Source organism: Dermacentor silvarum, chromosome 9 (genome assembly GCF_013339745.2).
Source record: "Dermacentor silvarum isolate Dsil-2018 chromosome 9, BIME_Dsil_1.4, whole genome shotgun sequence".
Lineage (NCBI taxonomy): Eukaryota > Metazoa > Arthropoda > Arachnida > Ixodida > Ixodidae > Dermacentor > Dermacentor silvarum.
Window position 1 is genome coordinate 75,152,915 of NC_051162.1, and position 14,709 is coordinate 75,167,623.

The following is a 14,709-nucleotide window of genomic DNA, read 5'->3' on the forward strand; positions in this document are numbered from 1 at the left end:
GAGTTATACAAAAACGACCTTAGCTAGCATGGTACAAAGGGACAATCACAATTGCACAAAATTACACAGACATTTCTGCCCTGCAATGGCAGAACATGCACCACCCACTGCCTCACAGCTTTATTAGCTCGTTTGAGGACGAAGCCATCATTAGTATTATGATTGTTTCAAGAAAACATCAGAAAATGTGATTGCTGTGGGAACGAAACTATTGACACGCGTACTTGTCTGTCTTTTTTCGGGTGATTGCCTTTCACGGTCAAATAAAGATGTTCAAATTTATGGCTCAGCGCTACAACGCGCCATTCTGCATCTGAAGTTCCTCGAAGGGTATTGTTGGTTCTATCTGTTGCCTGTGTTGTCGCTAAGACTTGCGTAGTCAGATTGCGTGCGCGAAACCAAAATGAATGTACTTTTTCCAACTTACGTGACCACCAGAGATATTGCTGGACGGATCAGTAAGCCATGTATAACGTGCCGACGCGTCTGATCCGCAGATAAATTTCGACGATGGGAGATTCAGCTTGCTGCTGTCAATGTTCTGAGTGCTAGTTGTTTTTCTGGACACACGTTCGACCAGTACACAGTTGGTTTCGTGAGTTGTATTGTGCCAAGGTCATTCATCAGCGTCATAATTACGTGTCAATATGTTAATACAGAAAAAATTTCGCATTTTTGCCCGAAAGGCGAAGCATCATTTGCGATAGCAAATTGGTAGGGATAGTCTTATCGGCTGCATAAACTTGGACACATTCGCTTACTAACTGAATTAACAAGCGCGCACAAGCAAACATGAATAGATTACACTCAATGACCGCAGCTACTGTCAAAACGCTCGCAGCAAGCGCAGTCGCCGCAGCGAGCGAAGGTTCGTGTGGTCTATCGCTTCAACGGAAACTGAGCGGCTATGCACAGCGCATACAATGGTCAGAGCCGTGTGGAGATGGCTTTAAAGAGACGGTGCAGGCTACCGCCACAGTCGGGGAGAGTACAAACGCTGTTGTTGGCAGAGTAGAAGCTGCCCCCCCCCTCCCTCCCGCGCTGCCTTCCCGTTTTCTTGCTTTCGCGTAAGAGATTGAGTGACCCGTTCGCCTTGCGCCCGGTTGCAAGATAGGCATTTGGTGCCGCAGCACAGCGTCGCCCCGCCTCCCGCCCTTCCATACCCCCACGGACTTTCGCACGACGAAGGTCGCGTTTGCTTTCCGCCTTTCCGCCGTGCGTTCGCTTTCCGTGATAGCGCGCGTCCCCCGCGCGCTTTCATTCGCGCATACGGCGCGCGGCGACGATTTTATCGCCCCTGTATTTTATACGTAACCTCACGGCAACGGCGACGCCGACGGCAGAAATTCGGTTAAAGTGTCCATATAATTGCTATCACAATAAACAAAATCGCAGGCAATAGACAGTTCTCCTTTGAACAGCATTCTGCTCTTATTTATACTATAAAGAGCTTGGAAATATAGTGAAGTGAATCTAAACAAAACTTGCTGTGTCCTTGTGATAACGCAATCGCAAACATTCTTTTTTATCTCTCCACTTTTTGTATGTTTTCAGCATGTGGAGACCATCGTCCTAAGAATTGTTGTGTACATAGCAGCAAAGCTGTGTCTGGCAGCCAGAATTTACGCCTGCGTGATCGAAGCAGCGCATTAGTGCGTTCCCCAGTGGCAGCAATATGGAGTACCAGCGTTTCTTTACAGGCGAACATGATACCCAAATACGGACACCCAACCGTGAACTCGAAATTCGAAGTCATGGTATCGGCGAACACAATAGATTTGCTCTAAGAGCGCCCATGAAGCGCACTTTTACAATATACAGTAAAACAACGCAAACGGATTCGCTGCACCAAATATCGCAGTCTGCCTGTAAAAGTTGAAAACGTTTTTCACACATGGCATTGTCATACAACTTTCTTTTCGCCGCTGTATATTAGTGGCGGAGACAAGCTGCGGTAGGAATGCACTAATTACGTATCGTTCTCTGAGCAACGTTCATGTCATAGCAGTAATACTACTTGGTATTTTATGCCTTCCGTGTATAATTTACCTCATCTGTACATCGTTACGACAGATATGAAAGAAATTATGTGAACATCAACGGGATGACTAACTTACCTTGTATGCAGAAAGCTTTTGGTACCATTCTCATGGAGTTTAAACAACTTTACAATTTAAAGAGATTGTCGAAACAATATAGCTTGAAATGCTCAATTTCTCTGTGTAAGCATTGCACAAAGCACGTTTTTGCGACCTTTGTTCGCCCAGGAATTGCAAAAAAAAAATGTTAAGAGATTTCTTTTTTTTATTCGCAGCTGGAAAACGCGACAACATCCCAATATCTTGGATGGTGCTGTAATGGCACCTGCATTGAAAGGCCATATTGCCAGGAGTCAGGAAATGTGCTGCTCTGAGATATTTGGTGCACTCAAGTGATTACGCTAGCCACCGCAGCTAGCCAAAGTTCCTTGAATAAATTGAATGACGCATTGCCAACGTTGAAAAATTTTTAATTAGGAACGCGTTTTTGTCTTGCATGAATTGCATGTTTTCTACACGCTTCTCTCTCCTAGAGGGTATTCCTGCATCTACAGATGCCTTGACACTTGTATTCATTAAACACGATAGGTGAATAGATGTACAATATTCATGCAATTACCTGCACTTTCGTGAATGCAGAATCAGGCTTCCTAGCTGTGCGCAAGTATGTGACGTTTCAACAAATATGACGTCTACATTTTATTCCAACGTATCCCCGTGTGAATAAAAGGGAGGAAAATTACAAGGTGGAAAAAGTAAATGAGTTTCCCTATCATATACGGTATTAGTATTAAGTTGCATACCTCGCAATTATGCACAGCCATTCCTGTGACATGCGTACAACGCCGACCGTGAAGCTAGATGGCATCATCATTTCTGCACGCTCTACCTACTTGAAGTGTCAGCAATGCAAGCTATGATAAATAAAAATCAATGTACCTCTAAATTTAATAAAACGCAACCTTGGAAGGAAATATAGTTTTGCGTTATACGTTTCAGGCAATATGCAGCATAGGGGCAATATGCAGAATTATATTTTAACCACGACAATCCACACTTTGCTAAACTTCAGCTAAAACTAAAATGAAGTCAGAATGATGACGAGAGACATACCAAGTGCCTCACACGATGTTTTCAAAGCTGTGCCACATAATGGAAACCACGAAGCCTCGAACATCGAAGCTGTTTAAGCTGGAGATAGTCCGGTGATGTACGCCCGAAATGAGGGCCGATCCTGGAGGTTGTGCAGAAGGGGTCCAAGCGCAATGGAACATACCCCTGTGCACTAGCGAAGCTGTTTAAGCTCGAGGATTGTCCGTCGAGTGTACTCCGCAAAACCTCCGCCTAGCGATAACGTCCCCATGCGTCGCCTAGAAACGCTTCGCCCCAGCTGCGCCGACCGCGCAGGGCCTCGCCACAGCTTTGTGAGCCGTGACGTCATCGCGCGCGCCGCATCGCTTCGCCTTAGCTTTGCCTAGCCATGACGGGACAGCGGTGTGCGGAGTGGTTGCCGCGGCTGCGCCGAGGCGGAGATTAGCCGTGCCGTCACTGCGCCAACCCACGGGATATACAGCTCCGCGTCGCCGTCGTGGTGACACAAAAGCCTCGTCGTCTTCGCGCCGAGCACATCGACGCGAAGATGGGACGGCCGAAGAAGAGCGTCAATCGCGATGAAAAGGAAGCGGGGCGCAAATTCTAGAGAGCTAGTGGGACGACTTCGGTCCGATCCCGAGTATCGCGCCACCGAAGCGGCAGCGAAACGTCGGTGATTCGCAGAAGTTCCGGAGTTACGAGCCCTCGAAACCGAGAAAAAGCGTTTGATTGTCCAGGAGCGTCCAGATACTATAAAGGGACACTAAAGAGAAACAGGAAGTTCAGCTGGAATAAACGAGGGACCTTCAAGAATGCATGCAGTGTGAACATTGAAGTTCGTGCAAAAAGATGAGTTATTAGCGGAGAAATTCGTAAATAAAGACCAAATATCTCTCCCTCAATTTCTCTCACCCCATATTTGGCGCTGAAGCAGTGTCGTCACAGATTTCATTGCTCTCAGCGAATCAGAATGCGCCATGATACGTCACCGCTTGCGTAAACGGCCGAGGCGCTGGATGCATCATGGCTGCATGCATGGTCGCTGCGTTTGCGTTCGCCGCAATGGATACCGTTGCTGCCGCTGAACCTTGCAACGAAGAGCTCCCTAGGGAAGCAGGACTGCATTTCAGCGATATTCAGTGAAACGGAGCGCGAAGTGATCTTCCGTGCTCGAGCGGTAGGTGTTTCCACATGCGATGGCGGTGAACCGCCGGCCGCGCCGGCGGAAAGCAGAGCTTCGTTTTCATCGACGGAAAGCGAAGCGCCCGGTCCGCCAGGCGACGATGTTCCCGAGAGAACAAGCGTAGAAAGTTGCGCATGTACTCGGTATGGTTATTTAGTGGCTTTATTTAAAGACATTCAGCACTCATCGAGCCGCCGGTTTGCTGCTGCAGGGGCACCGGTAGGGGGTTTGATGAAGGCCGCATTGAGGGAACAGCTGCTCGAAAAAGGACTGGCCTCTGGGGCACGCCAAGATACTTTCTGAGGGCAAGATTATACACATATTCCGATGGCGAGAAATGCAGAGAGCACACCATCGGTTTTTCTGACTATTTTGCCGTTTTATCATCGGCAGAGCACTGAGCCATCGCGAACGCCGGGGAGCCGGGGCTCTCCGCACGACACCACATGATAGGACACAATCGAGTCAACACTGCCGCTGCCCCTGAGCAAGCGCCTTCGGCCATTTATACAGCCCTCAACACTACACACACGAGGCATTTTCTGGCTGTTTCCCGCGAAGTCAACATTTTTCGAGCCACGCAACACGCAACCTTACTCCGTAGAGCGGAACAGGCGCGCGCAACGATGCATTCACCAAAAACGAAACTACGAAACTATCACGGCCGCATGTATCGCCATGCCATTTTTTCTTATTTCTTTAATTTTGTGCTAAACTTGTACTTCCTCGCTAAAACAGTTTAAAAAGTTGGCAAGTGCTGTTTATGCATGTATAAGGTGTATTTCATTTTGCGTTTTATTAACAGCGATAAATCGCTCTCGACCAATCGCGACCGGCCTGCATTTGTAATCTCCGACGTCACGAAAGTGTAGTGCGGGAATTTCGAAGGGGCGTCAGCACCTATCCTTCAGTTTTTTGCTATTTTCTCGCTTATTAAACATCTGTTTGCAGTAAGAATGGTATGGCTGTGATAGTGAAAGGATAATCTGCCATTTAAGCTCTACTTCCGGTTTCTCTTTAGTGTCCCTTTAATGAGTGAGCATTCGTTGCTCCTTGGGCTGTCGATGTTTCCGGGGTGATCTTTCGCAAAACGTGGCCGAGTCTCGAAGCATAACCTCACAAGAACTTGGCCGAACCGAGATAAAGCTAGGTCTTGTCGCCAGCTTCGCTGTTTGCCAAGTCTTCGCACCAATAGTGTGAAGCTGCCCATGTTTTTTGGGTTTTTTTGTGTGGCAAAGAATAGCTACTGATGCACCCAAACGGGCTCAGCACCCTGCTTCAGTTGTGTGTTTCTCAAGCTTTTGGTTGAGCATAGCGAGACAAAATTATTTAAAAACTTACGTAGAACATACAATAATACCGACAGAATTTTATTATACCAGTATCTATGTCATGCAGCTCTGCGCAAAGGGACTGGTTATATTTCCGTTGGGTACAGCAAAATTCAATTGCATTGTGCTGGGCTCTTATCGTGCTCAGTACCATCAGCACGTTCATCCAGCATGTCTGAATACTTGCGACGGAAGTCCACATGTTCGACACGTTGTGAACAAACGAGCTGCCGCTGCCTCATAAACGTTACGTACTTGCATGAATCTTCACATGAAGCAATCCAGAACGGATCCTACAGCAAATTAGCCGTTCAATGCAAAAAGCCGGCGCACCCATTTTCTTGGCGGAGTCACCAAATAAAGTATGTCACTTTCTGCTTAGTCTTCTATAAGACACTGAAGGCGCCATCTGCGTTTCTCGCCCCTACTGGCTTCGATTCCCTGACGCAGCGGCCACATTTGAATGGTAAAAATTTGCAGAAACGCCTATGTAATTAAATTTGGTGCACGGTAAAAAACCATAAAACCAGGTTTTTCTAAATTTAAGCTGAATCTTCACTACCACGTCTTTCATGACCACAGAGTTGTTATGCATGTCAAACCCCATTACTCAATCAAAAAAGGACAGAGCATTAGGAATGCCCAAGCCCAAGGATATGTTTGCCACAAGTGTTTCTTTGAGAAACGAAGCAATTGTTTTGCCAAATGTGTTTGCTATCGTCGATCTCTGTTACAACATCAATGTCGGTACATGGCGCTTTCCCATACCACACGAATAGGAGCGGCACTCTTGTTTTGCGTGTGGGATCAGTGATAATAACAACCGTTTTATTAACCATTTTTCGACTTTAAAACAACAATGACATCTGCCCTACCAAAACTCGCGTTGAGCCGTGGGTGTTCACGAGACGTGTGGTACCGCCAACGCTTGCGTGGAGCGAGGGGCGCGTGCAGCTCGTAATCGGGACGCGGGTCGTTAATTCTGCCGATGCTGCAAAACGCAAAAGAGAAGCACTGGGCGAGGAAGAAAAGAGGTGACCGCCACCAAGGGACCATGAGTGCTGTTGTCGTGCATAAGGTCGAGTGAATAGGTCGCCACTGATCATGCTACTTCCTCTTCTCAAGTAGGTGGTATCAGAGGTGCATGCTTACAGCAATTCCACTAAAGGGCAACGCTCTCTGCTTTCACGATGTCGCCTCTTTTCTCTTTCTTCCTTCTTTATGCGCGAAATAATTTACGTTTACTGTGCCATTTACTCCCAAGACATCACTTAACACGCCTAAATAAATAGCAGCAAACGCTTCTAGCTGGAACACTCTGGAAGAAGTTTCTCCGACGTGAATGCAATCTCGTGCCTACAAGAAAGACCTAAGAAAACACATATTATCTATGTACTTTACGCTTTGTGCGTATGCAATAAGTTGAAGTAAATAGATAAAGTGCAATACACTTTAAGCTGTCTTTCGTTATCCCTTCTCTTTTAATTTTGCTTTGCCTAGCCTGATTATGCATACAGCAACCTTTGTAGCAAATGATTTTGCCGCCATCGGTCGACGCTTAATATTTATATGACCGGCAACTTTTACTAATGTTTCTAGAATAGTGCGTTGTGCTCCTTATCTGCTGTTTAATGGTATACCTTTCTTATGCCACATAAAGTGGGAAAGTTGGCAAATTGATGACAGCTAATTGGTATTTTGTACAAGGCGAAGTGGGAAAATTGCGAGTAACTATGTCGTTTCCTTTCTATTGTTGTTTGTAATTCGCACTCGGTCAACAATACTTGTAAAATCGGGTATGGTCTCAAACCTTAATGATCTCATCGCGTGTCGCGCAAGACAGTCATTTTTCAGCATGATCCGCTAATTACATCGCTGTACCTTAGCGTACTTTGTGTGTGTGTGATTGGCTGCTTCCTTTTTTTCCAGCAATATCTGCTCGTACCACCACATAAGTCTTATTTGAATTCTGGGGTTTTACATGCCAAAACTACGATTTCATCATGAGACGCACCGAAGGGGGGGACCGCGGATCTATTTCGATCGCCAGGCGATATTGAACGTCCCCCAATGCATGGGCCATGGGCTTGTGTGCATTACGCCCCCATCAAAATATGGCCGCCGCGGCCGGGATTTGATCCGACCATCTCGCGCTTAGTAGCGCATCACCATAGCCGATAAGCCACTGCGGCGGGTCACACACACATAAGTCTGTGATGACATATCTTGTTAACATATATCGTGCGAAAAAATTCTTCATTTCATTATTTTTGGTTGTCGACGAAACGCTGGCAGCTTAGAGCTCTAGCGGGCTTGAATGGGCCATGTGGAGTATCTCATGTGCACTCACTAACCCAGGGGTAGCGCGAGGAGATTTCACATTTAACGCGTAGAACTACAGTTTAAATTGCACATTTGTTGCACTGTAGATTATGTTTATTTTTATTGCCACTACGATATCCATCACTTTTTCCAGGAGAAAGCGCACAGTTCTGTGGCGGGAATTACTTACACATTATTTTTCAACGTTTATGATAAAAGTTACCGGGACAGGCATACGCCAAACCTAGAAAATCATCGTTCTTAATAGCAATAGAAGGAAGAAGTGTACACAACATTTTGCATGCAAGAAGTATTGGAAGCATAATTATGCAACTAGCCTTTCCACCCTCCTCCATTTACTGTTCTTTTTTTTCTTTTGTGTGCAGCGCCTGGAGAAGTGCACCACTGGAATTCTGGTGGCCCCAATCGATAAATTGCGAAAAAGAAAAGTTGTAACGAAGTTCAGCTGCAGATAAGAATTGTCTAAGATGCTCCGCGCAACAATACGTGCAACTTATTCCTTCGTCCACTATGAGCGCTGCACGAACTACAACATCAAGAAATATTGAGCCTGAGTATTGGTCAACCAGGAAACATGATTTTCCCTGTGTTACCTATATTCTATATAGGGATGAATAAATGGGAGAAAAGTTACGTAAACAAATGCGCTATTAACTTTTTACAATATTACCAAAGATTTATAACAGCCTATCATGTGTGAGGTAACACAGTGTGTTTGCTCTTCGAATTTTTTTTTCGACAAAGCACTGATAAAATGCGCTCAAATCCCGTCAATACAGGTGATATATTAGTTCACGCAGACGTCATTTGCAACAAAAATTTCAATTCTGCACTTTAGCTTCTTGATTGCTTGTTTTTTTCTATTATGGTTTCCTCTGTGCCTAAAAAAGGTGCCGTATGTTCAAAAGAGTAACACATATGGCTACCAACGAAATTGTGATATTTATGTAAAAGTGCGTACTTTGTGTTGTCGCATTCGACACACCCGCATGGTGAATGTTCTCCTACCAAGTTGTTGATGAGACACAACGGGCTAACGCTTGTACTAACTGGTAACAGCGACTCATTCTTTATTCGGACTTGGGGCAGGTATGAGAACAATTAACGATGGCGACAAGAGAGCACAGGTATGCTTTCAAGGCATGCTTTCGGACAAAAAGGGCAGACAATGGCAAGAAACTGCACTGGCAAGCTGCAGCTGTTTGCCTCTGCCGATAAGTATGAAGCTTTTGCTGGAAAAAGTGCAATTGCACTCAATATTCAACACGCCTCCAATGTAGGAACTGTGTGAAACGAGTGAATTTTGAATTCAGCACATGTTACGCTAACTGTAGGAGAAATAGAAGTCTTCTGTCCCTATTTGCACTTGCTAACGTACTGCCACACCTGGATGCATGGCTACCCATGTTTGTTGTATTGGCTTCCTTGCTCTCGTAATTGGAGGCAAGCACTGTTGATCTTCTAGATGATATGGGAAAGGCCTCATTGACTACTGCGTTTACAATGAACAGTTATTTTTTTCGGAATATCTTGGCCAAGCTTTTTGCTTCAGCTTTAGTAGTGAAGATTACGTTATTCACTTTGTAATAAATATTGTTTTTGCATTATTCGAAGCACTGATATAAGTGATCATTCTATATTTTGATCAAATTGTTGATAACACTACTCAGTGCAAACTTAATTTCGTGAAATTTCGTGTCAGTGGTAAGCTAAATTTTACTTTGGTACAAATACAATGTTATAAAGTGGTCTGTGCCTGACAGCACAAATTTAAGAGCTTTTTTGCAGTTGCTGGCAGCACAGTAGGACACCACAACTTCCCACAAGCTGCGTACGCACCCATCGTTCTGAGCGTAAGAACAATTATTTTTTCACCAGAGTATTTTCCTCTGCTAATCTGTACCAACGCAAGTTATTGAGCACAATATAAAACGAGCGGAACATTTTTAAGTATTATAATCGAAATATATTCGTGATATTAAGGCACGCAATACTGTTGTCTTAGTGCTCCATTTTTGTAAATTATCAGGACCTAAAGCATGTTCTGTGAAAGTTGCCACTTTGTATTTTCGTTATCATATTTTGCATACGGGCATATTTTAGTCTTTCTATTTTTTACTATATTTGCACATTATCGAAATTCTGTGGCCACTTTAAGCACAGCAAGGTGTTGCAGGCAATGGCTTGAAAGTGCCACAAACCGGAAATGTTTGCCTTTACAAGAAAGGTCCTTGATTTGACAGCAAATAAAACACCATGAATAGTACAGAGAAAGATAGGCTATGCTGCCAAAGTCTGGCACACTAGGTTTAACTATAGTTACCCGGCATTTTATTTATGTTCTCTCTGTATAATTGCCGCTGCAGTGTAAGCTGCCTGAGACTTCCCTGTTAATATGCGTGGTCATGGCATCTATATTTCTTCATCTTTATAGACTTCAACTGGGGACTTGGCATCTTTTCAGCAATGTATTACTACTTAGGAATGTTTGAGGCTCTAACTTTTGTGCAAATACATTACCGCTTCCAAAATAGGTGAATATTATAAGGCTACTACATGCCTCTCAGGTGACATAAATATGGCGACAGAAAGAAAGTTTGAATGAAACATTTTGATAAAGGACCTGCACGTGCTTGCTCCACTGTAGTACTACTAAAAGGATTGCTGGTATGTCGCTTCCGATAGCCCTTGGATGAAATTGGTTACGAGTTCATTTTTAATGGATGGATGGATGGATGGATGTAAAACTTTAATGAACGTTCTGAGGTACACGACTCAGCGCGCAGTGGGCCGCTCCCACGCTGGGACAGTCAGGCCATGCCCGACCGCCGCATCGTGGGCCCTCTGGACAGCCCATAGTTGCGCCCCGGCATCGGGGCTCTTGAAGTTTTCTCATTAAGACACTTTTCCCCTCAAAACGTGCACTTATACAGTCACAGTTACCGTCTTACATTCTTTTTTTCCAGCCAGTACTGATATATATATATATATATATATATGTTACTATATAATTTATAGTTCGCTGTTTGGTCTTCAATACGTTCCACATCCCTATGGCACGGCCTGCTGGGTAAGCACTATCCGATGACTTGCCGCTTCTATGAAGTTTTTCTTAGCAGACAAATTGACGAAATGTACCCTACGCACGCAAACAAAGGAGAATATTGTAGACGATATATGCGCTACAAGTTCACTTTTATTTTCATTGCAGCGTGCACACAAGGTCATGAATTTAGAAATTTATAATACTAGCGGCTTCGATGTGAAGCAGCAATTTCTTCTGCGGAGAAAGGTACTCTGAGCGCATGTTTGGTAACATAGACAGTGAACTAAAGATTACTTGCGAAAATGACGGCCACACCTTTTTTTAAGCGGCGAATTCACATACGGTCGAACCGTCTTTATTGGCTGACATTGATGGAGAAAGGAGTGCGATGTTCGTAAAAATAATTTCTATGCACACTTTGAGCGAGATTACCAATAACCTCAGTAAGTACGGCATGACCCACAGTTTACATTTACCTGAATGAATAGGTGACCAACAATTTCCATGCTGTGTGTCGCTACCACAAGAGCGTATAGTCCCAGCGGAAAAAGATTAGCACAAGTGACTGGCGGCCGGATCGGGAAAATCACGACACGTGGTACAAGTGACTGGCGCGCAGAGCGGCAAAATCACGACACTTTTTCCGACGGCACCCCTGCTTTGGAAAATGGAACGTGCCGCTTCGGCCACCAGTCACTTGGGCTATTCTTTCTCCGCTGCGAGTGTAAGTGTCTGAAGAATTGTGATTTTCAATTCTTAGCAAGAATATTACTCCTCATTGAGCTGGTAAAACTTTCTGTAACAAATAAAGTCGTGCAACCGGTGGCTGTGCTAAGAGTGCGAGAAGACTAATTGAAGAAGACGTTTAGTAAGTATTTAGTAAGTAGGTATGTAAATTGTTATGTGCAGAAAAGTGTTTGTTTTGGTTCCTTTTTATAATTGAAGTTTACGTGGTTTCCCTGGAGAAATGGAAATGACATCCAAAGACAGGGCACGTTAATTAAATGTAAGCGGTATTATTATCACAGTTTTGTTACTTTTTAGAGACGTTAAATGTGAATATAATCATGGGATACAGATGCCACGGAAGTAGGGGCAATGTATTTGTGTAATAAGAGCTCACTTGGGAAAGCCTTACAACACCAAAATATGAGCGTAGGTTTAAGCATAACCATATCATATCCTCTGGTAATGTTCAATAGCCTGACAAAGCAACAAATGTTTGTGATCTTTAGCGGGCGTCTCAAAGCTGTGTAACCTTGGACACGTAGACGCAAGGAGATACAACTGATGAACACGAAATATCTCCATGGATAAAGATGGGTTGGAGGGCAGGCGACAGGTAACAGTTTGAAGTAAGAAAGTGAAGTTTAGCATTAGTCTTCAAATGAAAATGTAGAATCATTGCATTCAGCGAGAAAAAACACGCCACCAAAATTTGTTGAATATCGGGAAAATACCCGAAAAGGCTAAAGACGGCATGAGCGGTGATGCAACCGCATGGGATATGTATAAGGTTAAGAGAGAGGAAGCCGCCAGTACATATTATAGGTGACAGATGTCAGGCGTAGGAGGTATTCAGATTGAAATAATAGACAAAGTAAATTTTGCCTGCACATTTGTTATATTAAGTCGATACCTCGTAGTTTCATTGCCTAAAGAACAGAAACACAATCGATAATGGCTTAACATTATGTATCATGAGAGTAGAAATGGTCTTAAGTTTAGTCAGCTTATTCAAGACAGGAATACTTGAATATCTTACTAACTGAACTAGGATAATCGTAATTACAGTTGCCAACACTGGTTGCATGCTGAATTTGAAGCGCTCTGTTTCTGATATAGAGCATTTAGATTATCTCATTTATTTATTAAAAATACCTTACAGGCTTCAAATAGGGCATTGAGTAAACGAGAGGGGGGTAGTACATAGTAAATGCATAGACTAAATGACATTTGTAATACAGTAGCAGTTTACATAACCCAACCGGAACCACAAACTAACACGACATAGCGAGATAACGGTAAACGCAGCGACATAGCGTTCCTAACGCTACAAGAAGATGCACAACAGTGCAAATACAAGAATACATGGTCCGACAACCGTAAAACCTCCCATTTTATTAGTCATACAGTCAGTCAAGTCATCATGGAATGAATCATAGTTGGACAGGCATGCGACGCTATCCGGGAGAGAATTTCAAAAGCTGACGGCACGAGGAAGAGCAGAGTATTGGAATACATGTGTAAAAACCATAAATGTGGGCATAGCTGAAATGATTATGGATCTTGTGTGACATGGAACACGGTTGTTTCAAGCATGCTGGTGTTCGCGTGGAGTGAATTAATTTGTGAAACAGTGTGAACAGGGCAATGTCTCGGCGAGTGTTCAAGGAATGTAATGAAAGTTTGTTTTATTTGTGTTACACTGGACTGGTAGCTGTAATCGGTTAAGATGAAGCGGCTTGCCCTGTTATGAATCTGTTCTAGTAATTCAAATGAAGTATTTCTGATGAGGGGACCAAATTGAAGACGCGTACTCGAGCTGGGGACGAACCCATGATTGCCGTATTGGCATAACATAGGATACTACACTCCGCCAAATCGACGAAAACATGTTATTCGTGAGTTTGCTTTTCCATGGAAGGCTTCAATTTGAGGGTAGCGTTGCTCACTACAGTTCACAATTGGGTGGACATATTGAAAGAATGCAGGTATGCCGAATTCACACAGGGGAGTAAATCCTGCACTGGAGTTGGTAATCCCAGTGTAATTTCGTGCTGGTAGATAGAAAATTTACATAGCACGAATCATGATGACCATTTCTGATGAGACTATGTATGCTTCATTGTACGTGTTGTATTAGTCATATCGTTGCCTGTCCTATTTTTGGGGGTATTTTGTATTGTAACGAGTAGAACTTCACAGGTGATAGCACTCCGGTAGACGTACGGGTGTATTGCGTACAGGATAAGAATGTTAAGGTCAAGTTTTCTTGTCTGCACAATATACAGAGCTCAGTGATTGACTAAAACGTGCACCCATCCACTTCTATATATATATACATACATATATATATATATATTATATATATATATATATATATATATATATATATATATATATATATATATATATATATGTTTTGATGACAATGCAGCTTTCATTTCGTAAGCTAACTATTCTAGTTCTACGAAGATGTCGAGCAGCTGCGGTGAAAAGAGTTTATTACTGAATTGACGATTAAAGTCAATCAACAGTAAAATAATCTGAGGGAATTGTAGGGATCCATTATCTGTTTGTAAAATTTTTAGGCATGGCAACGAACTGCTGTTTGCAAGTAGCCCTACTTGACGCGCACATATTCCTCATTACCTACTTTGAGCTCGTTCATGTGTTTTTAGCAGGTGGTGTGCGTTCTCTAATGCTTCGAACGAAATTTTGAAATAATGTGTGATGACATTACTTGTGATTACAGTAACGTGCACCAATATAAACAACGTGGGGATTCTCTGCCCGATGTTTTAGGAAAGCTAGTCATTAGAATTTTGGTGACATTAGCTGTTGCACCGGTGAGCTTTCCCTTTTAATTATTGGCTATAATTTTTACTCTTCCTTCTTAGCACCAAGCGCCAAGCCTTGTGACGGCGTGTATCGTGGCGTGAGTACTACACG